The sequence below is a fragment of the Perognathus longimembris genome, chromosome 6, assembly GCF_023159225.1.
Source record: "Perognathus longimembris pacificus isolate PPM17 chromosome 6, ASM2315922v1, whole genome shotgun sequence".
NCBI lineage: Eukaryota > Metazoa > Chordata > Mammalia > Rodentia > Heteromyidae > Perognathus > Perognathus longimembris.
The window spans coordinates 41,327,758-41,352,403 of record NC_063166.1 but is presented as its reverse complement, the minus strand read 5'-3'; the positions used below and the strand labels follow the sequence as shown (position 1 = coordinate 41,352,403).

General features: G+C 39.6%; 1 long non-coding RNA gene across 1 annotated transcript; it reads left to right on the top strand.

Moving 5' to 3' along the window:
- The first annotated feature begins 8,667 nt into the window (after positions 1-8,667).
- LOC125352289 lies at positions 8,668-24,298 on the top strand. Its single transcript, XR_007211158.1, has 3 exons — positions 8,668-8,759; positions 18,965-18,969; positions 24,223-24,298. It is a non-coding gene; the product is annotated as an uncharacterized LOC125352289 (long non-coding RNA).
- The last annotated feature ends 348 nt before the right edge of the window (positions 24,299-24,646 follow it).

The window sequence follows — 24,646 nt, the reverse complement described above, 5'->3', positions numbered from 1 at the left end:
TCATGTTAACAGATTGCATTATAATGAAAGTACCTTCTCCACACCGACTCTAGGAGACACCAGCAGAAGAAGATGAAAATAACACAGGGAGGAAGGCCCAGCAAGAGGGATCTGGCTTGATGTGGGTGTACATGTTTGGTATGTGGTGTGAGCATAATGTGTGTATTTGTATGGTGTGAGTAGGGGAATGTGATGTGTAGTTGTGGCATATGGATATATGTGTACATGTGGTTTAGGTGTGCTGTGTTGTAAGTGTTTGCGTTTGGTACATGTGTGTGTGGTCTGTGGGTTTGTGTGATGTGTGGTGTATGCATGCATATGTGTTGTGTGTGTATGGTAGGTGGTGTATATGTGCTAGAATATTTTGTCTGTGTATAGTGTGTCTGTGTGGTGTGTGCATAGTATGCTTACTAGTGTGTTGTATGTGGTGTCTGCTGTGTTGTGGTGTTTACATGTGTGTTAGTGTGTACATATACAAAGCAGGCTTTGGAGGGCAAAGAAATCTCTTAAAACTAGGTTGACTAGTGAAGGCCATTCGGGAATTATTAATGGGAATGAGGAGGGAGGAATGAATGAAAAATCCCAGCATCACCTGCTGGTTTTTAGCTCCAGTAGTCTTGATCAATTTCAAGGTGTTAAATAACTTCCTGTAAGATTTCTAACAGATCTTCAATAGCAAGTTTCAAGGGATAGCTCAAAAGTTGCTGACTTAGGATCTTGAATGCTCTCCAATTGTCCAAGCTCAGGGTAGAAGATATTTGCCTAGAATATGTTGAGTATTTGGGACCTTAAGCAGGAAGGGAGATGAGGTGAGTCCTTATGTCAGTGTAGCAATTAAAGTAGATAGATGAGCTACTCAGGAGATCTGAGGATCATGATTCAAAGCCACTGAAGTAGCAAAGTCTATGGCTATTTTAATCACCAAAAAGCCAGAGTGAAGCTTGTGGTTCCAGTGGTAGAGCATTACCCCTGGGCAAACACACACACACACACACACACACACACACACACACACACACACACACACACACACACACGGCAATGAGTAATTGCTCCTACAGAAGATATTGTATCCTAGAGAAAATGACCCCTGAACTGGTATGTGTTGACATTGAGAATTTTCAAGGACAAGCTGCAGGCACTGGGCTATACTTTACTACACTGTAGTGAGCTTTGATGGTCAGATCCACACTTGCTCTGTTGATGACTGGTGTAGAATTTCTTACCCAACTTCTCCTTTCTGGATCTTTGAACCCACATACAACAAGAAGTGGTTTACAACATCTACTTCTTCGTTCCTCTCAACATCCAATGGCCTCTGAGGCAGAATTCATTCAATCCATCAGCTTTCATTGACTTAGTGTGTACTTATAGATAATGTGCTACATTCACTGCAGAAGGCCCTAAGAACTCCAGTAAGAGAAAAAAATAACAGAAGAAGACAAAAAAATACTGTCATTGTCTGGAGTCTGTGGCCCCACATTTCACTCTACTTACATCACCATCTCTGCTCTGAGCCTGATGCTCACAAGTATCTTTGTCATCTCTTCCTCCCTTTCTCTCCTCCTTCCTATGTTGTGCCTTTCTTGGTTCTTCAATAATGGAGGATGAGAGATTATGTGAGAAGAGGGCATATCTTACCTGCAAGACACATCTACAATCGGGTATCTTGTGAAAAAGTCAGTATGAAAGCATAAAGGTACTTTTGTGGGTTCCTTAGAGAGATCACAGATATCAGAATATTTCCCACATAGTGGTCTTTTCTAGATTATGGCTTTATGTGGAGTTCTCCCTAGCCACTGATTGCCCATGGCTGCCCCTAGAACAGGTACAGCAAGTTATTTTTCCAAATCCCATAGCCAGTTTCCTGCAGGAAGGAGGAAAGCTGGTGGACAGGAAGTTGAAACCATCCTCGCTTCATCTTGCTTTGAACATGCAGGCCCTTTATGTGTATTCTTGCCTTTTCATTCTGTGGCTTGCAGGATGCTCTAGCCAGCACTCTCCTGCAGCTGGGTCAGTCACAGGCAACAGTCAGTATCCCTACTGCTTCTAGAGAGCACAAGGTAGGCTATGGGAAGAGTTCTCTCAAAGCCCTTGATCAGTTGGCTTATGATAAGAGACAATACCTCCTCTCCCTAGCCCACAGTAATATCTCTCTGAAGAAGTTTTCAAGCCTGGTACTGATGGCTCACACTTGTAATCCAGGAGGTTGAGATCTAAGGTTTATACTTCAGTGCCACCCTGGGCAAAAAAAAAAAAAAATCCCCCAAAAAACAAACAAACAAACTAACAAAAAAACCAGCCAGCTTGGTTAACTCGAATTAACCACCAAAAAGCAAGGAGTGGAATTGTGGCTCAAGTGGTAGAGCAATAGCCTTGAGCTCATGGTTCAAATCCAGCTTGGGAAAACACACACACACACACACAAAAAACAAAAAACAGCCAGCCAGGTTATCTCCAATTAACCACAAAAAAAGCCAGAAATGGAGTTTTTTCTCAAGTGGTAAAGCAACAACCTTGAGTGAAAAACCAAAGGGAAAGTTCCCAGTGCACACTCCAAAAAATCCTTCTACTTACTGAAACCTCTATTTTGTTTTCATCATATCACTGGGAAAATTCTTAATGGCATAACTGTAATTTTTCCAAAATATTGGCTCCCAAACATTGGGCTCGAAGAGCAGTGATGAGGAGCAGCAAACAACAGGGATGGAAGAATTCAGTAGGTCACCCATGGGACCCTGAAGAGTTCGTGATCCAGGAATGTGCACCAGGACATGCTTCAAGACTGCCGGGGTAACCAACAAGGTTAGTTCAAAGCAAATGGGCCAGGTATCTTGAGCCAAGAAATTGGCCCTGTATATAGAAAAGTATGATCATCAGCTGCCTCCACAGGCATTGCTGCGAGCACAGAATTGGAGGGAGATTGTGCCATTGTTTGTGTGGCTCAAAGCCTGCAGAAGAAAATCCCATCAAAAATTCAGTCTTTATGCAATGTAATTATAATGGTGTTGGAGTCTCTTCAGGCTCCTCAGCCAATACAATACAGACCTGTACGAGAGGTTTCCTTACAGTGACAGAATGTGCCTAAAAGCTCTGAATCTAGTGGCAAAGAACAAAAGGATGTGTCTAAATGCTACGAGTCTTGCGACAAGGAGCAAAAAAAAAAAAAAAAAATGTGGATAAAAGCTTTGAATCTCATGACAAAGAGCAGAAAGATATAACCAAGAGCTTTGGGCCTTGTGACAAAGAGCTAGAGTATGTGACTAAATGCCTTGAGTCTTGGGGCAAAATGCAGGAAGGTGTGAAAGAAGGCTTTAGAGCTGGTAGCAAGGGACTTGAAGAAGGTTAAGTCTGGGAGGGTGGTGAAGAGGAGTCTTCGTACAGCCCCTCTAGGGATAAGAGACTTAACCATTCTCAGATCCCTCAGTCCTCTCCTGCGAGGCTATCTACCCTACCTGTAGCAAGTCCAGTTCCCTTATTCCTTGGGGAATCTGGCAAGCTCAACAACAAAGGGAATTGGAAACATGTTGATATGCTTTTGGTGGCACCAATTAAATTAAAACCAATTAAGCAAGGAGAGGATGGCCATGCCCAGGAAGGCCACTTAAATGCTCAGTATAAAGCACTACCTTAGAAGACCCTTCAGGAGTTCAAACAGGCCATAACCACCTCCCATTACACTATGCGCATTCTCGGGAATGGAAGAGGCCAAGGATCTAATTCCCCATGATTGGTAAATATTGGCCCAAACCTCCCTAAAACCCAGTTAATGTCTACAAATCAGAGAGTGGGGGAAAGAGGAAGCAAGCCTGCAGCCAAGCTTTAAGACAAACCTGGGCTGATGGACTCAGGAGACTCAAAACTTGGCTGGATGTGTTTGGACAGGTACTGCACAAAGATCAAGTGATTAATTAGTCAGATAGGCAGCGCAGGGAAAGAGGTAACACAGTCAGTACAAACAGCCATCTCTTCTGTATAATCCAGCAAGGAGGCTTGGAAACTTTTGTTGATTACATAGCCCAGCTAAAAGACAATCTTTGTAAAGCTGTACTACAAACTGACTTGAAAAACTTACCTTGACAAATGTTTATCTTTGATAATGCTAATTTGATAACTAGAGGCTTTGCCCCCATCAAGGCTCTAAACGACAATCCTATAGATTATAAAATGTTTTATATGTATACAAAAAATTTTCAAAGATATTCATATATTAATTAATGCTTTGACAAAAAGTCTAAACATAATCTTTTCTTTACCATCTAGGTTTTAATCATTTATACAAATTGCAGTTTAATGTTAGTTAAAAAAAATATGTTTTGAGGGTTGGGAATATGGTCTAGTGGCAAGAGTGCTTGCCTTGTATACATGAAACCCTGGGTTTGATTCCTCAGCACCACATATATAGAAAATGTCCAGAAGTGGCACTGTAGCTCAAGTGGTAGAGTGCTAGCCTTGAGCAAAAAGAAGCCAGGGACAGTGCTGAGGCCCTGAATTCAAGGCCCAGGACTGGTAAAAAAAAAATATATATATATATATATATATATGTTTTGGGCTTTCTCTCCTAGTTTATGTTGTCTGTCTGTACAACACTGACTATGTAGTTTTATCATATTGGGCAAAACAATATTTTTCATCAAATTCCAAGAGAATTTATGGCCTATTTTCATTTTTAAAACCTAAATGTGCCTTAAAAGTTTTTTGCACAAAGGTATGTGTGTGTGTATGTGTGTAATCATGTTCAAATTATCTGATATTTTGATGCTAAAAATATGCTATCCATACCTGGGAATATGGCGTAGTGGCAAAGCGCTTGCCTCGTATACATGAAGCCCTGGATTTGATTCCTCAGCACCACATATATAGAAAAAGCCAGAAGGGGTGCTGTGGCTCAAGTGTCAGAGTGCTAGCCTTGAGCAAAAAGAAGCCAGGGACAGTGCTCAAGCCCCGAGTCGCAAGCCACAGGACTGGCAAAAACAAAATCAAATAAAAATAAATAATTTTTAGGAAATATCAGTACCAAGAATATTACCATTTAAAGTAGAACTTTAGTTTGTCAGAAAAAAACTACCCTCTTTTTTATGAGGGCAGATGTTTTTTGGTTTGGTTTTTTTATCTACGTTGTGCTGAGGAATTGAACCCAGGGTTTCATGTATATGAGACGAGCACTTTACCACTAGGCCATATTCCTAGCCCCCAAATTATTTATTTTTGACAGCATTTGTAACCATTATCTGTGCTGTTTGTGACCAGCAGCCTGTGAGGAATGTAAACCTTGTGTTAAAAGGGTTATCAAGTATACTACTTGATAGAAGTAGAAATCTTTATCAATAAAATACTTAGCCACTCGTACTCAGCCCTCTCCTACCCAGTGGTGATGTGAACCTATTCCTTTGGTAAGGAGGATGAACAGTTTAAATTAGAAAAATAATTTAGTAAATTTCTCTGCCCATAACATCCTGAGAGTGGAGTCACAGTTAATCTCCTTTGACGCAGCTCAAAGATCACCTGGCTCTTCCAGCCAAAAGGAAAAAGCAGGCAGTTTTAAACTCACACCAGTTTTAAACTCAAGCTGAAAAAACGCTTATCAGATTTGGGTACAAATAAGCATGTCTAAGAGTTAATCCAACTACAAATTAAGAGAGAAAAAAGTAATGTAAAGAAAGAGGAAACTTAGTAACAAAAGCCTGGGAAAGGAATTGAGGAAATAAAAACATAAAATGGTTTCTTCTAAACAAGAAAGAATTTGTAAAATAAGAATTGTCTTAAAATGTTCAAAAATGGAAAAAAGCAAGGAAGACAAACCGCAGAAGTTCAATTATGTAGCAGATGGTATCAGTATGTCTACAAGTGAAGTTGGTATATAATTAACTTAACCATGATTTAAATAAGGTCAAGATTAATACATTAATGTAAAGTCAGCATCTCGTTTTTTATGTCTACCTATGAAACTAATTGTTATGTACTACTAAGTTTGTCAAGGTTTTAACAACATAAACTAAATAGTAACTTAACCAAAGTTCACTTATGATTATGTCAAGATCCTTCAGATAAACATCTTTTAATTAAAATGCTGATTTTTTTTTGGCTCTAAAACTAATTTGATAAGTCCTTTACCAAACAGCTCCTAGAGGGGCTGCCCCAATCAGGGAGCCAAAACTCCTCAGCCTCTCAAAAACCATAGCAGAGGTTTAATGTGTGTTTAATATGTCTTCAATATATGTTGAATATGTGTTTAACATGTCTATTTTCCAAGTATATAAGTTGCTTCAAATACAGAACTTCTGTAACAACTGTAGTCAGGCTCAGGAGGAGCTGCAACTGCTATAACAACATATTCAAAATGTCCAGAATCAAAAAGGTAAGATCTTTTCACTTCTAAAATATACACATTGGATTTTGCCAAAAGTTGTTTAAAGCTCTCATTTTAAAAACTCCAAATTTTACTGACAGGAGCAAAACAGGAAAGGTGTATTGTTCCAGCAATTATTAACTCCCCTTATCTATCCACACAGCAGAAGGAAGTACTTGCAATAATTCAACTACTCAGGGATGAACTTGCTTCTTTTAATCTCACTAGTGTTCATTCGCAATTTCCTGGCCCTTTTTCCCAGGCCAATAAGTTTGTTGATCATAAATGTTCCCTCTACTATTCCCAAGATATCCAAAAGACATCTTCCATGTTTATCACTGCACAATTCACAATAGCCAAAATATGGAAACAACCCAGATGCCCCTCCACAGATGAATGGATCCAAAAAATATGGTACTTATACACTATGGAATATTAATAGCGATTAGAAATGGTGAAATATTGGTATTCACAGAGAAATGGTTAGAACTTGTTGAGCGAGACAAGCTTAGAACATAGAAAACAAAGGGGCATGATCTCCTTGATATATGACTGTTAAGGTGGGGGGAGGGGGAGACAGTAGAGACCAGATCTTCGAAACCAAAAACTTCTTGTCAAATGGTACTTCCCACTGGTTTGGGTCAGCAACCCTACAATATGTAACTAAAACCAAACAACTACTCAACATATAAAGGTCAAAAATAGACCTCTCAGTGGATCACAATAGCTCAAAAGCTATGTATGTATGTTCATGTAAGACAAAGATAAGCAAACTCTATTGTTGATGTTACGTTTAAAGTTCTAGGTGAATTTCCTTTGCCATAGGCCACGTGGCTACTGTATATGTTTTTGGTACACTGTGTATTGTATATATGCCTACCTGATCTAGGGAAGGGAAAGAAAAACGAGGGTGTGAGCTATCACAAGAAATGTACACTGCCCTATTATGTAACTGTACTCCTTTTGCACAACACCTTGTCAACAAAATATAATTAATAAATAATTTTTTTAAAAAACCACTTGGGGTATGAACAATTTGAAGGATTGTGCTACTTCAATATTACTGATAATTCTCAAAAGATTCTGAGCCAGCTAGAGCAGCTCAAAGAAGAGATGACTAAGTGGAAGACCATTAATGATTGAGGTCCTCCAGAATGGTTCTCCTGGCTTTGGCCCTTTCTTGACCCAATAGCTTCCATAGTGGGAACCATTCTGCTGTCTAGCTGCCTGTTCCTATGTCTGTCCTCTAGCATCCAGCATTTGCTAGCTTGTCCAGCATATGCTAGCTCAAATGGAAGCTAAGATCATGCTGTTACAAACAATAAGAAAGGGGGAATTCTGAGAGCCCATAAATGTGGAGCCATGAGGTCTGCTAAAGAGAATTGGAATGTCATTCTCTGACTCAGAAATCTGAGAATGGCCTAAGAAATATCTATTGCTCTTAGCATTACAAACACCACAGATTCCACCCTAGGTGTAAACTATTCAGCTTCAGTACTTTCCCAGACCTTGGAGCCTGGCAGGGGCCTATTCAAATTGTAGTTATTTAATGCTGCTCTTCACCTCCTGTTTATAGGAAGTCACTAATCTTAGGCTTGTTTCCCCCACTCTGATATTACTAACTTCTAAGAGACTGCATGTATTCCCTGTTTGATAATCAGTAAAAGGCCTGTTCAATGGGACCTTGGATGTCTGTTGCCGGCATGAGGCACAGGCCCCCTAGTACCCCAAAACCGTTTTCAAGGTCCAGTCTCCATCATTGCCCTGTTCCCAACCATGGCAGGACAAGGTGTTTGCAGTGGTTTGCAACAAAATATAACTTTCAACTTTCATAAGATACTTTTTATAGTATAATTAAATGTACTATTTGAATTGTATGATGACCAAGTCACCAGGATCAAGGTAGAATATTTGTGCATTCAAGAAGTTCTCTCAATGAAAGATTAAAAACAAACCAATGGAACAGCAATACTTACAAAACTACATGATGTAAACCAACTGTACAACTCATGGGGGGGATGCAAATAAAATGGGGGAAGGTGGCGAAAAATGAGGGAGGAGGTAACAAGTTGGATAAGAAATGAATGCATTGCCTTATGTATGAAACTGTAACCCCTCTGCACATCACTTTGACAATAAAGAAATAAATTTTAAAGAAAAGAAATTTTCTCAAAAAAGTAAAGTTCTCTCAGGCTTCTTGGTAATTAATCCCTCATCCATCTATCTCACACCTTGGATCACAGGAAACTACTAATGCTGTAATATGGAGGTCAGGTCTGGCCAGCACCATCATTGGCCACATGGGAGTTGTACTATCTGGCATCTTGTCTTGATGGGTGTGCCTGAATTCCTAGAGGAAGGGAAGTCCTATCCCCAGGTGATGGGTATTCCTGAATCTCAAGAGACAGGGGTTGACACATGGGCTATAGGTTACTGAACCTGTCAGTCAAGCACTTGGGACTTGGGACCCTATTTAGGGTCAGGCCAGCTCAGGTGTCATTACACCATGCCATATGCCTCCCTGTTAGGGTCCTGTGTCCTGTCTCCTGGCTCATCTTCAGTCACCATGGTGTCCCAAGTCAGCTCTCCACTGGAGCTGAATTGGTTTGTTGGTATTGTTTGTGTTCTTTCTTCCCTCTCTGGCCTGTTTCCTGATAGTGTTAAGTGTATTTCTGGGCTGCAGTCCTTTGTAGCAAATGGATGTCTGCAGACTGCTAATGCTCTAATAAAAACTCCCAGATTTGATCCTTTAATATGTGACTTCTCAGATAATTTACTATATAACAAGGCTTTCTGTCATGCTTGATTGACTAATCCTACCTGTTCTACAATTTTACATAGCTAGAATCATAGTATATCTAGTTTGTCTCAGCCAGCCTTCTGCCAGTTTGTTTGTTTTTCTGTTACAACTTGATTTGAACACAGGGTCTCACAATTTCACAATTTGCTTGCTCAGCTGGGACTCACTTGAGGCATGCCTCCTGCCCTGGTATGTGCTAGTTGTTTTGGAGATGGTGTCTCATGGACTTTTCTGTCAGAGATGGCTTTGAGCTATGATCCTCTGGATCTCAGCTTCCTGAGTTGCCTCCTGAGTAGCTAAGATTACAAGTCTTTGCCATCAGTGCTTGTCTTGTCTTCTGTCTTTTAATATAAACATTCTGGGCATTATTTTGTTTTGTCTTGATGGATTTTTCAGTCATATGTTCATTTTTATTGCTGAGCAGTGTGCCAGTTACTGAACAACTACAACTTTAGACATCTTCATGCCAGTGAATACTGGAGGTGTTTTCAATTTGGAGATTCAGGATTGAACTGTTGTGAATATTAGTTTTGCAGTCTTTATATTAGCATATGCTTTCATTTATTTTAGGAAAATACAAGAGAAAGGCTGGAAAAACAAATATCTAGTAACAGGTAAGCTTGTTTTTACTTTCAAAGAAATTTCTCATGTCTATGAGAAAGAGAGAAAGTGGGAGCAAGAGAGAGAGAGAGAGAGAGAGAGAGAGAGAGAGAGAGCTGAAATGTGGGGCACGCCTTGCATCATTAAGAGGCAATTAGCTGGCCCCGCCTGTTTTGTGGCTGTTATGCTGGAACCCGGAGGGGCAGTCCTAGATAGCCCTGCCTGCCTTCTGGGTTCCACCAGAACCAGAAAGGCGGTTCTAGCTGGCCCCGCCTCCCAGCCTGGGGACCACATGTAGCCAAGATGGCGCCTGGTGGTGAACCCGGAGGCAGTCCTGTTGGCTGTGACGTAGAATTAGGCCACCTCTTAGGGTTGGTCCCTTGGCTCTCCACCCTTGACGGACAGCTCAGGCTGCCCCTCATAGCCCTTAGCTAGGTGTGCTACACCCCTCCCCTTCCTGCCACTCTCTGACCCTTTTAAGAGTGTGACACCTCCCAAATAAACCAAGATTGCGAGACCTTTCTCCCAGGCTGTCTGATTGTCCTCCAACGAAGGGGGGCTGGGTGCGAGTGGTTCATCGACCTTTCACCTTTTCTTGGCTTTGTGGGGACGCACTTCCCCCGCCTCTTCTGCTGGCCAGGAGAGTGCTGGGGGCAAAGGACCCCGACACTGAGGCTTGAATTAAGGGCCTGGGTGATGTCCCTGAGCTCTTTTGCTCAAGGCTAGTACTCTACCATTTTGAGCCACACAGCTCTGCTTCTAGTTTTCTTGTGGTTAATTGGAATTAAGAGACTCATAGACTTTCCTGTCAGGTCTGGCTTCAAATTGTGCTTCTCTGATCTCAGCCTCTTGAGTATCTAGGATTATAGGTCTGAGCCAACAATGCCCAGCTACCATTTAAAGAAATATCTAATTTTCCAAACACTGAAAGAGCTGGATCTGACCTCCTGCAGAGTAGCCAGGACCTTACTAGGATATGAAGTTCCTTAGTCACTTATAAGTGATTAATGGCACCTCAAATTCTACCTTGATTTTTTTCACTTACAACTCACATCCTACCACTTGAACCATGCCTCCAGTCTAGCTTTAATGCTAGTTCATTGTAGACAGAGCCTCATGGACTTTTCTTCCTGGGCTAGTTTCCCCAAACCTCACTTCTTAGATCTTAATCATCTGAGTAGCTAGGATTAAAGTTATGAGTCCCTGGTGCCTGGCTTCAACTGGAATATAATGTCCTTGAAAGCATTGCATGGACATTAATATGTAATTATTGTAGTTTTCTTCGGTTGTCTATTATTTATTAGTTAAAATTTTTAAGTCAATAAAATTCATAAACTCGCGTGAAAAAAGGCAAAGACATATATTCTCCATTTCCTCTTTAGCTGGTTATAAGGAATCTTTTTGACTCCTAAGCAGGATAAAATAACAAAGCAAAAGAGATTAGAAAGAATGATCATCAAAGGCGTGTGTGTGTGTGTGTGTGTGTGTGTGTGTGTGTGTGTGCGTGCGCGCGCGTGCCTTTGTGTCCTCTGGCCCTCTAAGGTTGTACCTTGAATTTGAACATGTATTAAAACTGGCACAAAGCCATTTTCTTCTTGACTGTCACTGCAGAAAGCCTCATCTGAGAAGCTATGACCTTTCAGCCACTTCAAAAGCTGCTCCTCCCATTTGTCCTGGGATGACAGGGCTGCCTGGGATGCTGACAGGGCTCTCAATTAAAAAGATGACTTTTAAATGGTGCCTTATCCTGTCACCACAGGCTTGTGATGGTGACCTCTGTGGCCAGAGGGAGAATGCTGCCTATACAGGAGTCAAAAGTTAGAGTCACAAGGCTTGAAATGAACAGAAAAATGAAAAGAAGAATCCCTTCATTTTCTAGGACAGAACGTTTTCTGAATATGAAACCCAGGCAGCAATGAATGTGCCTGGGGGTGTGGGGGGTCCAATTGGCATCAGAGCAGTACTAGTGTGGCTTGTTCTCCATTTCCCAAGCCTTGTTTTACAATTTTCTCTGTTTCAAAGGACATGTATACTTTTTGAATATCTAAGATGCCTCTGTTTATCTCTTAGCTGGGTCTCTTGTTCATTTTTCTCTGATTACTTTCAATCTGTATCTCTAATACATTTCTTGGGTTTCAGAATTAAGTTTAGAAGGGTATTGTCTGGGGAGACAGAAGTCTTTCTACCACTTGGTTTGTTTTCATAAACCATCCATTTTCTTGCTTTGACAGTTCTAGTCAAATGCAGATGTTTATTGTTCAATCTCATAAACATGGACAATGGCCCTTTTACTTTAAAAAACAAGGGATGCTTTTATCTTGTAAACATAAGATGAAGAATCCTGTCCAGTGACAGAATGCCTAAAGTCCACTTGGAAACTCAGTATTTTGATCTGACTACTGATTTCCAGATCCTGATCTGAGTCCCACTTAATATATTCTCCTACAAGAATTTCTAAACAGTAGTTTTATTCAATAAACTTTGTAGAGGAAAAGAATTCATATGTTATTTTTGACAAACAAAAGCTTTCTATTAATCCACACTATACAGAAGTATAAAAGTAATAGTGTCACAAAATTAGATTATGAGAGAGGCATGGATGCCTCAAACCTATAATGCTAGCTTCTCCAAAGGCTGAGATCTGAGGATTGTGGCCCAAAGCCAGCCCAGACAGATAAATCTGAGATCTTTAGCTGCAATTAATTGAGTTTTGACTCAAGGCTTATGGTAGAGCACACAGCCCTGATTGTAAAAATAGAGCTAGAGCTAGAGTCCCTTAGTTCAAACTCCAGTACTAGCAGATAAATGAATGAAAAAATAAAACAACTGTCTTAGAGATTCTGACCTCAACATTAGAAGGAGACTAAGAAACATAAAGCTGCAGAAGTAAAATTTCAGAAAAAGAGTAGGTTAGAAGATGAAGCTAGAGTTTGTGTACTGCAGGCCCAAATTCTAGGAGCTCCATGTTTAGATAGAGCTACTCATTCCCATAGGCCGGAAAAGCGAAGACAGCCATCTTGGGGGAGAGACATGAGCTATAGGCTAAAATAAAGAAGGAATCAGGGGAAAGTGAGGGACAGTTGTGCATAATTATTAAACAGTCTGGTCAAAGTCTGGCTTGGTTGATCATTACTGTCTGAGGAAGGATTCTGGAGAAGTTGTGTGACTATGGAGAAGATGGCTTAGAGCCAAGATGCATACAAAATGCAGGCAGAAATCCAAGTTTTCCTCCTGTTTTTAGTTCATTTATGGACCTGTAGAAGCACCTGTTAGAATAAAAAGGCAAGACACTATAAAATAACACAAATTGGGGGGGGTGTTTATTTGTTTTCTTGTTTTTTTATTGTTGTTGCTGTTGGTTTTTTGCCAGTACTGAGGCTTGAACTAAGGGTTTCATGTGGCTCCCTCAGCTTTTCTTTCAAGGATAGCACACTATCCCTTGAGCTAAACCCTCACTTCTAGCTTTTTAGTGGCTCATTAGAGATGAAAATCTCATAGACTTTTCTGTGTTGGCTTGCTTTGTCCACAATCCTCAGATCTTAGTCTCCTGAATAACTAGGATTGTAAGTTTGACCCATTGGCCAAGCTCTAAGAAACTTATTAAGAAAGAATGCTTTACAGGTGATTGTGCAGGTATTCTATTTAATTCCACCAAGCAGGCTGCATATAATGCAACTACGTTGGTTAACAATTACATACATGTATCTATGCATGTCTGTGTGCATATGTTTCTATTCTGGGTTCTTGGTGTTAATGCAATGATAACAGCTGCAACTTTATCTAATTTTTGTATTTATGTAAGATTGTAAAAAAAATTTAAATGATTTAAATTTTTTAAATTATTCTCACTGATTTAACCAAGTTCTGTTTGGGGCCATTTCCCCCCAGCTTTTTATTATTCTAAGAAATATTTAGATTAGTCTTCTTGTTTAGCCTGTATGTTACCATGGATTAATTTCTGAAAGTAGAATTGCTTGGTATCAACTTGTGAACATAGGAAAGAGTTTCCTGTATACTCCCCAAAATAAACACCATTCACCTTGCATCAGAGAGCTGTTCAATGATCTATTCTTACTGAGCAGGCCCTTGAAAGTTTAAGCACATGTTAAATAGCTTAGCAAATCTTCCTAACAGCTTAGACTAGTCTTCCTCAGTGGAATGTTGGTAAAAAGTATGTTTCTTGTTGAAAAGGAAATGTTCTATTTTTGCTGGCTCTTCATGATTCAGACTATAATCCTAGCTCCTCAGGAGGCTGAGATCTGGAAGTCATGATTCCAAGGAAGCTGGAGCGGAAAAGTCCATGAGGCTCATCTTCATTCGAGCAGCAAAATGCCGAAGTAGAGCTGTGGCTCAAGTGCTAGAGCACTAGCCTTGAGTGAAGAAACTATATTGACACCTTGAGTTCAAGCCCCAATACCAATGTATGAAATAGGAAGAAAAGCAAAGAAAGAGAGAGAAAAAAGGAGATTTTTTTTGCCTTGCATGACTACCTATAAGCTGGATGAACTTTCAATCTACTTCAACTAAAATTTAAAATATAATGGGTTTCTAAGCTCTTCCTTGAAGACAGTCATCCTAATCAAAGCCCAACATGACAGGGAATAATGAAATGGAACAAATCACCTTTCTTTTTCCTGGCGTGCCCTTAAGCACAAGACCAGTGTAGGTGCTTAGACCAGATATAGCAGAAGGCAAGCCCTCCAATTTTTGCTCTCATAGTCCAAGATACCAAGAATCCAACCATATTGAGACTTACATGCTCTTGTTCCCAGGGCCACGTATCCACCCCAAAAGACCATTGGCAGCACTAGACCACCACTTAAAAAATCAAACCAAGCATACATATCCCAAGAGGGAGGAGACTAGCACCAAATATCTAGGATGAGCAAAGAAGCTTGGTATCTCTTCTCTGTAGAGCCTGGGAAATTCCCTCCCAGTACTTCCAGATGTGCTAACTTAAAAAAAAAAGTCCTTATCTGTTTTCCTTTCACTTTCAAATTAACTTACTCTATCTGAAACACTCTCCTCTCTGGTAATTCTCTAATTAGCAAAGAAAACAAACCCAGATAGTACCAAAACCAAACTCACATCTTAATCACTTGAGAGGCTGAGTTCTGAGGATCAAATTCAAAGCCAGCTGGAGCAAAAAGTCCTTGAAATTCTTATCTCCAATTGATGACACACACGCACAAAAAAGCTGGAAATGGAGCTGTAGTTCTAGTGGTAGAGGGTTAGCTTCAGTCAAAATAGCTTAGGGATAGCACCCAGGCTATGAGATCAAGCTTCTGAACAGGCAAAAAGAACAACAAAACAGCAACAACTATGACTACAACTATGATGACGACGACTACTACTACACACACACATACACACACACACACACATACACACACACACTGATTCATTTGTTGTCCTTCTGTGTGCTGAATCAAAGCAGAGTCTAATAAAAATAAATCTTTCCTTCTTTCATAGTTACTGAAGGATGGAATAAGTGGCCCATATCACTTGTCAGAAAGCCCATCTCCAACCCCAATGATTAAAAGGGAAAAATTTTTTCTCAGGGAAAAAGAACAATTGATACAAGAAAGGATAAGATACTAAAACTAAATGTTTAGCTGGACAATTGTGACTCACCTCTGTAATCCTAGCTACTCAGGAGGCTGAGATCTGAGGATCATGGTTTAAAGCCAGCCTTGGCAGGAAAATATGTAAGATACTTACTTCCAGTAAGATACTAAAAAAAAAGTTGAAGTAGTTCTAGGCTAGCCTTGAGCAAAAGAAGCTCAGGGATAGCCGCAGACCTTTTGCTCAAGCCCCAGGATCAGCAAACAAAAAAAAAACTATCTTTTAATTAATAATTAATTACCCAAATAAATCCAAATTATTCAGTGTTCAACAAATCCTGCATGACCTTTATAAATCACTGAATGCCATCTATTAAAAAACTATGGCTTTGAAAGGTCACCAAATTGTTAATCACACCAGAGCTATAAGGTGTTTTGGGTTGGCACAGACTTGTGTTCTGAATTATAAAAATTCCTTGGCATTTCTGGTGTGTGGCTGGGTTCATACAATCCCTTCACCTTTCCATGTTATGCTCAATTGGACTCTCCCTGAATAGATATATAGCTGATACTTGAAGAAACATATAAAATGTGTGATTTCTCCAAGTTGTCATGCTATTTGAATCGATCTATCCAAAAGCTAATCTCTCATACCTGTAATCCTTGCTACTTAGAAAGCTGAGATCTAAGGATCAGAGTTCAAATACAGCCCAGGTAGACAAATACCCCAGACTGAATTTCATTTAATCATAACAAAGCCAGAAGTATAGATCTGACTTAAGTGGTAGAGTACTAGCACTACACTTTTTTTGTTAGCAAATTTCAAGCAAGAGCATCTCTCTCTCTCTCTCTTTCTCTCTCTCTCTCTCTCTCTCTCTCTCTCTCTCTCTCTCTCTCTCTCACACACACACACACACACTTAAAATCGTGGCCTTAAAACAAAAAATCTTGACTTTCATTTATAATGCTCGAAGCATATTCCTAACTCCAAAATGAATTTATTGCTAAGGTAGAATAAGCAATCTATTAAGAACATAATGATAAAAAAAATCAGTGTGTATAAATGTTTAGTACCTTAGATGGAAGTTTTAGGAATGACTTAATTTTGATGATTCACCCACAAGATATGATTTCAGACTTGTTCCAAAGTCACCCAGAAATCATGCTCTTCCACAACAATAACAATGCAAAAATCCACAGAATGAATCTGATGACAAATATAATGCTACATTTTCCATCAGGACATAGAGCCCTTAATTAAGTTTTAAATCAGGTAATTCAGGTAATAGCCCTGATATTTGAAGATAACTAAACAGCCACTTCATCTGAGTTTTTCCAGAGCTTTTATTGTTGAAACCATATGCAGAGTAGTTTTTGTTTTTTTCTGGTTAAGTCCTGTTACTTCTCATTATATACTTGTCACTCCTTTGACATGTTGCCTGCTATGGTTTGAATGCGACTGTTCTTTCAAAAATGCATGTTGTTGCAAGATGTAGTAGCTCATTGCTATAATCCTTCCTATTCATGAGGATGAGAGCTGGAAAATGAAATTTCAAATCCTGTTCAAGCAGAGAAGTTTGCTAAACTATATCTCCCCAAAATGACAAGCATAAAGCAGAGCTGGAGGTGTGGCTCAACAGCTAGAATATTAATTGTAAGCAAGAAGACCAAGAAAGCTCTAGGCTCTGAGTTCAAACCCCAGGACAGCCAAAGGCAGATGAATGTGCATGTTGAAATAATCATCAATGCAGTAGTATTAAGAGTTGTTTATGGCTAGGAATATGGCCTAGTGGCAAGAGTGCTTGCCTTGCATACATGAAGCCCTGGGTTCAATTCCCCAGCACCACATCTATAGAAAACACCCAGAAGTGGTGCTGTGGCTCAAGTGGCAGAGTGCTAGCCTTGAGCAAAAAGAAGCCAGAACAGTGCTCAGACCCTGCCCGAGTCCAAGGCCCAGGACTGGCAAAAGAAAAAAAAAAAAAGAGTTGTTTAAAACATCAGTAGAATTAGTAACCTCATGAAAGGGCTGGAGCGAACTAGCCCATTTTTGTCCTTTCTATCTCTTCCTCCTGACATGGTAATTTTTAATCTCCTGAGGAATACATGATTTAAGGTACCCTTATAAAAGCAGAGACTGAAACCTCTCAAGAAACTGAACCGGCCAGAATCTTGGTGATAGACTACTCTCTCTCTTGAACTGTGGAATATAAATTGCTATTCACTGTTGTTAGGAAAATGGAAGATAAAGGAGGGAAACAGAAATAGACTGGACTCAATTCTCAACAGACTAGGACTGTTTATTGAAGCATAACATGTAGGAACAGCAAACTTGGAGATTGTGCAAGGGGGTAGGGTTAGAGATTGGCTTTTATGGGGTCTGAGCAAGGAGGCAGAGGTTATTGAAAAAGCCATTTGCTCTAGAGAACTAGGGGCTTTTTGTTGGGACCACATGGAATGTTTATAGCTAGGCTGAGGTGGATTGCTCTGCCTATACATCAAGCACATGTATGCATATCTGTGTTTGCCTGGTAACTGTATGCATCTAACATAATAGATAGTAATCAAATTCTAACTTTAGCAATATAAAATTGTTGGACCAAGAGGGGAGAAGCCAATCATTCATAGAGGGTCTTTGGCTATATAACAAGATTAGGCTGGACGAGGAGACTAGGAAAGAGGTTGGACTCCTCTTTGGAAATTCTTTCTCCTGCCTTGTTTGGGGCAAACAGCCATGTTTTGCAGGTTTTGTGGTGGAGGTATCCTCCTGAAGCCAGCAGTTGTTTCTTTCAGAAAAGGCCATTCTGCATTTCAGGTAAGGCCGTTCCTGAGAATCCAAAAGGGTCCCGTGGGAGGGTGGTCAGTGGGCCACAGGAACAGTGTGGAATTATGAGACTAAAGCAGATTCACATCATTTGGAACCTTGAAGGGGTTGAGGGACATCATGGTCTCTTGTGGTAATTTCCTGAAGACATGGGGCATAGAGGAGTCACTGGGGCTGGGGTCTTCAGGATAGAGGTCTGTGCTGATTAAAGCAGGGTATGTAGGCAAGCCTGTGGTTGCCTTCAGTAATAAGATGGCCTTGATGTGCTCCCAGGTAGTGTCCTGAGTGAGGACTGTTATCCTGTTAAAGAGAAACTTTTGAAAAAGTTGAGATCATCCCAAGGATTTGACAAGAAGGCGTGCGTGCATACGCACGTGCACGCATGCACACGCACACCAATAAAATGAGTTAAGAGTTAAAAGGCAGGTTTATGAAACTAAATTCTACCAGTGTTGTGGTTTGGATGAGAAATGTTTCATGAAGGCTTATGTGAGGCATGCTCCCCAGTGGTAAAAATATTTTAATTTTTGTAATTGATTTATCATTATTTTAAAGTAGTTAGACGAAGGTATTTCAGAATAAGGAATCTTAGTCAATAGAAGGAGGAATGATGGATGAATACAATCATAGTACTCAACGTACAGGTGTGAAATGGAACCAGGAAAATTGAGAGGATGGGTGGTGTTGGGATATATGGGAGAGAATAATGAAAGGGGAGACATTGATCAAGTGGTAATACTTTTGAAAAGTGATGGACTAATGAGCCTGCTAACCCTAGAAATGACCTTACTCCCCACTGAAGAGTTCAATATCAAATGAACTATTAGGAGGTGGGGTATAGATGGAGGAAGCAGGTCACCCGGGGTGTGCCCTGTAGGGTTGTGGTTGTCTGCAGCTCTTACTTACTCTCTGTCTTTGTCTTTGACTCTGTCTCTGTCTCTGTCTCTGTTTTCCAGCTGCCTTGAGATGAGCAGTTTTGCTCCACCCATGATTCCTACCATGAGATTTTGCTTGCTTAAACACCAGCTTAGAGAAATGTGCTGGGCACCCAGGAACTTGAAACCTATGAAACTATGAGTCAAACTGATCCTTTCCTCCTTTAAGTTATTTATCTCTGGTATTATACAATCACTTTGCAGGAAAACTCTAATGTGAGCAGGGCTGTAATTTGTATTGAGTTATGTAAATTAATGAGGAAATATTTTACAGAATATTGATTTGATGCTAGTATTTCCTGGGCATCAGTGGCTGATGCCTGTAATCCTAGTTAGAAGACTAAGCTCTGAGGATTGAGGGTCAAAACCAGTCCAGGCAGGAAAGTCTAAGAGACTTTTTTTTCCCAATTAATCATCAAAAACTCAGAAGTGAAGCTTTGGTGTAAGTGGTAGAGTATCAAACTTAAGTCAAAAAGCTAGGCAAGAGTGCAAGGTTCTGAGTTCAAGTCCCAGTAATAGCACACACACACACACACACACACACACACACACACACACACAAAACAAATCAATGGAAACTTACACAAACAGAAAGTGTATAGTATTATGATATTTCAGAATGTATTATAAAACTAATACAAAGCAAAATATTTAAATTCAATCTTGAAAGGTATAACATATATTTGGTTTTTCAATTGTTCTCTATAGGAGAATGGATTCCAGTGAGGTTGACAACAGAATAAATAAGAAATTAAAGAATCCTACCTTCATATTTTAATATTTAATTTTATATTTTAAATTTTTTTTTTTTTTTTTTTTTTTTTTTTTTTTTTTGGCCAGTCCTGGGCCTTGGACTCAGGGCCTGAGCACTGTCCCTGGCTTCTTCCCGCTCAAGGCTAGCACTCTGCCACTTGAGCCACAGCGCCGCTTCTGGCCGTTTTCTGTATATGTGGTGCTGGGGAATCGAACCTAGGGCCTCGTGTATCCGAGGCAGGCACTCTTGCCACTAGGCTATATCCCCAGCCCCTATATTTTAAAATTTTAATCTAAAGTTTGATTAATCAAACTAAAAATAAATAAAACATAGCTAGAAGCTGGGTTCTGGTGGTTTTGCCTGTAATCCTAGCTACTCAAGAAGCTGAGATCTGAGAATTATGGTTTGAATCAAAGCCTGGGTAGGAAAGTCTATAAGACTCTCCAATTACCCAACAATAAAACAAAAACAAAAACAAAAAAAAAACTAGAAATGAAGCTGTGGCTCAAGTAGTAAAGTGCTATCCTTAAGCAAAAAAAGCTCAGGGACAATGGCCAGCTCCTGATTTTAAGCCATAGAACAAGCAGGCACACAAACAAATATATATATGAGAGAGGCTACATAGAGTAAATAATGCAGTTTATTTAATTAATGTAGAAAGAGCTCATCCCAAACATAAATATGTGGTAAATTAAAAGAGAACAGCTTGTACATGATGCTGCCTAACTCCTAATGAAGCTCAGAACTGTTCAACCTCATTAGTAATCAAAGAAATACAATTAGAATGTAATTCTTACACACCAAATTAGTAAAGATGAAACTTTCTAAAATGTGCGTTCAGTATAGTATCATTAAAAAGTGCAAAGGTGCACCCGCATACATAACTGGGAGTAGATGAATGGATGCTGTTTTGAAAAGCAATTAAAATATCTTTGCCCCATATCTAAGCAATTTCCCTCTTAGGAAAATCTAGCCTAAGAAGAGAATCTGATCTATAGCTATAATGTAATTAATTGATCTTGAGGAAATAGCTAAGACAATCATGGTACATACACATAATGGACTACTCTACAAACTGGAAAGGAATTCAGAATGGATACAGGCCAATTAGTAATACCAATGAGAAAATCATGTAGATGAAAGAGAACCCTATTGACAAGTCACTCCTGCCCCAAATTAGCTGATGTCTCTCAGATCTGCATCCAAGTTAATTCTCTTTTTAGAATATATACTTCTTTATAAAAATAAAATGTCCTGTTTTATCTATAAACAATGTGAATTTGCTTACTCTGTTGTATGTAGTCTCCAGAATGATGAGAAAATAAATTTCTGTTGTTTAAGCCACCTAGACTGTGGTAGTTTGCTATGGAAGTCTGGGAAGAAAAATACAGCTCTCTCTTTCTCTTTTTTCCTCTCTCTTCTCTTTATTCTCTCTCTTCTTTATCATAGTTGAAAGCCTTCTGATAAGAGATGCTACTTAATAGCTGGGTGTTGGTGTCTTACACCTGTAATGCTAGCTGTGCTGGAGACTGAGATATAAAGATCAAAGTTCAAAGCTAGTTTTCCAGAGAAAGTCCAAGAGAGATTCTTATCTTCAATTAAATGACAAAAACAAAATGGAAGTAGAGTTATGGTTCCAGTGGTGTAATGCCAGCCTTGAGGGAATAAAACTAAGGGACAGAACCCAGATCCAAATTCAAGCTTAAGTACTGTACAAACAAACAAACATGCTTAATATTAACATGTAATTAAAATGGAGTGCTGGAGATTTTGATAGGGATTTCATTTTCTTATACTAATCAACACTGCAAAGTTTTCTCATGACTTGAATAAGAACCAATGCTGTCTTGGAATCTATTGTAAACATGTGTGGAAATTTAACAATGAAATTCCTCTCTATATAATAAATGTAAGTGAGAAACCCTATGACAGTGATCACCAAAAAGAGAGAAACATGGAAAGATTGAGACTTAGGCAGAGTGAGCCATTTGTAGCTAAGAAAGTTGTCTGTAGGCAGAAAGAGCCTCAAAGGCAAGTCAAGAGAATGGTCCCAGGATTAGAGGATTAGCAAGACACCCAGGCTGACTGAGTTTGTGTGGATTGAAAGTTAAAGGAAACAAAGTCAGAGATACAATAGGGGAAGCACAAGAGGAGCTGAGTGCATAGCCAGAAGATGAGGAGTAGAGTTACATTCCAACAAGTGAAGGAAGCTCGGAAGCTAACATATAAAGTAGTGTTCTCTGTGAACAAAGAAAGTGAGAGGGGCCTGTCTTCATTCATAGAGGGAGGACTTATCTTCCCCTGAGCTTGCTCAGTCTAACGTCATAGTCACTTGTTTAGAATGAACATGGCACACACATTCCTGACATTAGAATCTAGGTTGATTTTAAAAAATAATTATTTATTGTCAAAGTGATGTACAGAGGGGTAAGGCATGGGTACATTTCTTGTAGTATTTGTTACCTCTTCCCTTATTATCCCCTCCCCATCCCCCTTTCTCTCTCCCCCCGATGAGTTGTTCAGTTGGTTTACAACAAATGGCTTTGCAAGTATTGCTTTTGGAGTCATTTGTCTTTTTATTGATTGTCTCTCAATTTTGATATTCTAGAATCTAGTTTTTATAAGTTTCTCCAAAGAGCTGTTGCTGAAACAAAAAGTAACACAACATTGAAGACACATTACTCATGTTATTTTTAAAAATCAATGTTATTATAAAGGTGGTGTACAGAGGGGTTACAGTTACATAAGTTAGGTAATAAATACATTTCTTTTTGGACAATGTCACCCCTTCCCTCACTCTCTCCCACTTTTCCCCTCTCAAAACTATCCACAAGTTGTATAGTTAATTATCAACATAATGTACAGTGAATAGCATTGCTTCATTTGTCCTCTCTTTGTCCTTCCATTTTTATGCATACCCTTACATTCCCAAGCATTACTAGTATTTTAAGGAGACTAGCTGTCCCCAGTTTCCTTCCAGTGGAAGCTTTGTCACTCTGCATGTCTGCCTCACCTGGTGGCCAACAACAAATATAATATGGCCTTGTAAGATGTAGGAATCTATTTTGACGTTGGCTGAACTGAATAAAAAATGTATTATATATAATGAACAAAGGCCAACCATGGCTTATATTAGGAACATTAAGATTATTAAAATTAGAAAGTACATTAACTTATTACATGAATTTTAACAAGCATGTGGTGGATTTTACTACTTACTTAAACCGTAAAAAAATGGGAATTGTCTTTGTAGATGTCATGGACCAAATATATTAATAACACATATTACTCTGGGTGGAAGCCTGTAAGCATGTTCATTCTCCATAAGATTTGACATCAGGTTAGGTTGCTCAATCACACTGTTACTATTAGCATGGTCCTGAAGTCCCAGTCAGCAATGTAATGAGAGAAAGAGATTGGAAAATTATAAACCCCTCTGTACAACACCTTCATCATATCAATTTTTAAAAGTTCAGAAGAAAAAAGAAAACTCAAACCTACTGGCTAAGAATGGAAAAGAGATTGGAGAGTACTCAGATCTACAGTAATAAAAATAATAATAAAGAAAATTGTCCTTTACAGAAGTATTTTTTGCCTTGAAACATAAAAGATAGAACTTATTGAAGTATTTAAAGTAATAACGTTCAGGAAAGTAAACATGCCCAAGACAAGGAAAATACTTAGTACACAATACTTATGAGGAGATTGTGTAAATACTTAGTAATGGACAGAATACAATTGGGGTCACTGGAAATAATGATCATTGCCTTTGGGCCAAACAACTAAATGATATAAAATGTCAATTATACTTAAATTAACAAATATGTTCAATGCACTACCAGCCAAACATTTCTATTCTTAAAAAAGAAATTTGCTATAAAATTAACATCTTTGAATAATTATCCAATCTATCTCTCGGTTAATCTTTTGTTTGTAGTTTTCTTTTGTTATATTGGGGCTTGAACCCAGGATGTTGCACTTGCTAGGTAAGCACTTTCCCACTGAGCTATATCCCAGCCCTCTCTCAGTTAATCTTAAAGAACAGAAATAAGAGTGGTGTTCTCTGCTGGATATTAAGATATAACATAACTATGGTTTTAAAAAAGGGTGGGAGCCGATAAAATATATAGATGAATTGGCCCATGAAAAAAGAAAGACAGAAACATATATGTAATATGGAGGTCAGATCTGGCCAGCAAAAGAGGGTAGAAGCTGATTCCATCTCCACTGCCTCCCTAGCCCTAGCTGTGCAGAAGCCTGGGAAGATTCCCTCTCCTTGTAAACAATAGTAACCCCCGCATCTGTGCACCAATTCTTGATGGGCATGCCTGGATTCCTACTGGAAGGGAAGCCCATCCCTAGGTAATGGGAGTTTCTGAACCCCAAGAGACAGGGGCAGCACATGGCCTATAGGTTACTGAACCTGTCTGTCAAGTGCTTGGAACTGGGAGCTTCCTGTGACCCTGCCCCCTGACTGGCCCTATTTAGGGGCAGGACAGCTCAGGCACCATTATGCCATGCCACATGTTTGAGTCTTGTGTCTGTCGTCCCCATGGCGTCCCAATTCAGTTGGTTTGTTGGTACTTGGAAATCCTCCGGAAGTAAGTCTCTGTGCTGCCACTGTCCTGTTCTGTGTTATATGTTTTTTCTGAAACCTGGGACCGGTCCATCTGGAACTTCCCCAATAAATTCATCTTTTTACTTGAGACTGTCTCTGAGTGGTAGGCTCTTGGAGGGATAGGGGATCGCCCCCTCCCTCAGATGCCATTACATTTGTGATGCATGAGCAGGAAAGAGTCCTTAACTGCATTTTTTAGGGGGAA